Below are 1,933 nucleotides of genomic sequence, written 5' to 3'. Positions count from 1 at the left end.
GAAATCAGGTAGCATGATGCCTCTTGCCTTGTTCTTTTTGCTTAGCATTGTCTTGGCTATGCAGAGTCTCTTTTGCTTCCATATGAAGTTTAAGGTGGGTTTTTCCAGTTCTGTGAATAAGGTCATTGGTCGCTTGATGGGGACAGCATTGAATCTATAAATTACTTTGGGCAGCATGGCCATTTTCACTATATTGATTCTTCCTAAAAATATGGAATGCTTCATGAATTTACATGTCATCCTTAAGCAGGAGCCATGCTAATCTTCTCTGTATCATTCCAATTTTAATATATGTGCTACCATAGCGAGCATGAGTAATGTTCTTTATACTGGCTATATTGCTTGTTAGCTCCTGTGATGTTTCACAATGACTTGGCTTCCTTGCGTTGGATCATGACATACTTCTTTCACTCAGTGAACTTTGTTTCTATCCACATTCTGAATTCTACTTGTATCATTAAAGACATGTCAGCCTCTGATCAGTTCTGAAAACTTGAACAGGCTGAACAGTTATTGTAATCATCTGGAGGAAAGAAGGCATGCTGACTTTTTGAGTTTCAGTGTTCTTGCACTGATTCTTCCTCATCTCTATGAGCTTATTCACCTTCAACCTTAGAGGTTGCGGACCTTTTCACAGGATACTTTTCTTTTATCATATTTGATGACCTTGTCGGTTTGACTGTGGTAAAAGGCAGATGCAGCAAGCTGGCTTTAGTTTTGGAGGATATTAGGGGGCCAATATTCATCTCCCAATTCCTGGACTGTGTGCTTTAACTTTGGGAAATTTATATTGGGTCTCAACTTTGTTCTCTGGCTCCTCAAAGTTTGGGGTCTACTGCACGGAAGGCAGCAAAGTGTGACAGCTGTGGCAGATTGCTAGCAGATGCAGAAGTGCCTGCCTCCCTGTTGGCATTCACTCAATGGTGGAAGTGGTGGAGGCAAGACAGCTTAGCGGGGGCCAGGGGACCCCTGCTGTGTGTGCTGCTGCACTGGAGGTAGTGTTGGTTCAGGCTGGGGTGCTGGCCCGTGCAGGTCTGGGTGCCTTCTGTTTGACCCCCTAAGCAGCAGCGGTCACTCAACATATATTAGCATCCCCTTTTTGTGCACAGAATTAGCAGAAGGGCAAGGTGTTGGCAGAGGTTGTGCTTTTGTTCCTCTGCCTACCATGGCTCTTTCTTCAATGGGAGTTGGTGTGCGTTGAAGTGTGTGCTACATTCCCATGTTCTGGTAGGGCAAGTACAGCAAAATCTACTCATGTAAACACACACCAGCAAAGTGGTGTAGGATGTTCAGTGTTGTATGTAGTACTGCACTTCTACATGTGGCTGGGCGCAGTGGCTCACACCTATAATCCTAGCTGCTGAGGTGCGTGGATCATGAGATCAGAAGTTCAAGACCAGTGTGGCCATCATAGGGAAACTTCATCTCTACTAAAAATAAAAAAATTAGTCAGGTATGGTGGTGTGCACCTGTAATCCCAGCTACTCAAAAGGTTTAGGTAGAAGAATCATGTGAACCAGGAGTTGGAGGTTGCTGGGAGCTGAGATCATGCCATTGCGCTCCAACCTAGGCGACAGACTGTGTGAGACTCGGTTTCAAAATAAACGTGTGTGTGTGTGTGTGTGTGTGTGTGTATGTATATAGGTGTGTATATATATATATATATGTGCGTGTGTGTCTATTTATATGTACATGTGTGTAATACACACAGATGTATATAGTATATTGTGAAGAATTTTCCCTATGTCGTCTGACGCTAGTTCTAGTGATCCTCCAGAAAATCACCGTTACGTCTGTGGTGTAAACACATAATACAAAAGAAGCCTTTATTCAAAATATTAATAATAAATAAGATACGACTTATAGAGTTTTTCTTAGAAATCATGATTAAGAAAGATCCAAGATGCCCGAATAGGAACATCTTTGGTATGTA

The 1,933-nt window shown here is 42.6% G+C and overlaps 1 non-coding gene across 1 annotated transcript; it reads right to left on the bottom strand.

Annotated features, from left to right (window-relative positions):
- Positions 1-205: 205 nt before the first annotated feature.
- LOC141580472 (U6 spliceosomal RNA) lies at positions 206-312 on the bottom strand. The gene has a single exon (XR_012512640.1). It is a non-coding gene; the product is annotated as a U6 spliceosomal RNA (small nuclear RNA).
- Between the last annotated feature and the right edge of the window lie 1,621 nt (positions 313-1,933).

This window comes from Saimiri boliviensis, chromosome 11 (assembly GCF_048565385.1).
Source record: "Saimiri boliviensis isolate mSaiBol1 chromosome 11, mSaiBol1.pri, whole genome shotgun sequence".
In the NCBI taxonomy this organism is placed as follows: Eukaryota; Metazoa; Chordata; class Mammalia; order Primates; family Cebidae; genus Saimiri; species Saimiri boliviensis.
The sequence above is the reverse complement of the archived record's forward strand: the minus strand, read 5'-3'. Positions and strand labels throughout refer to the sequence as shown.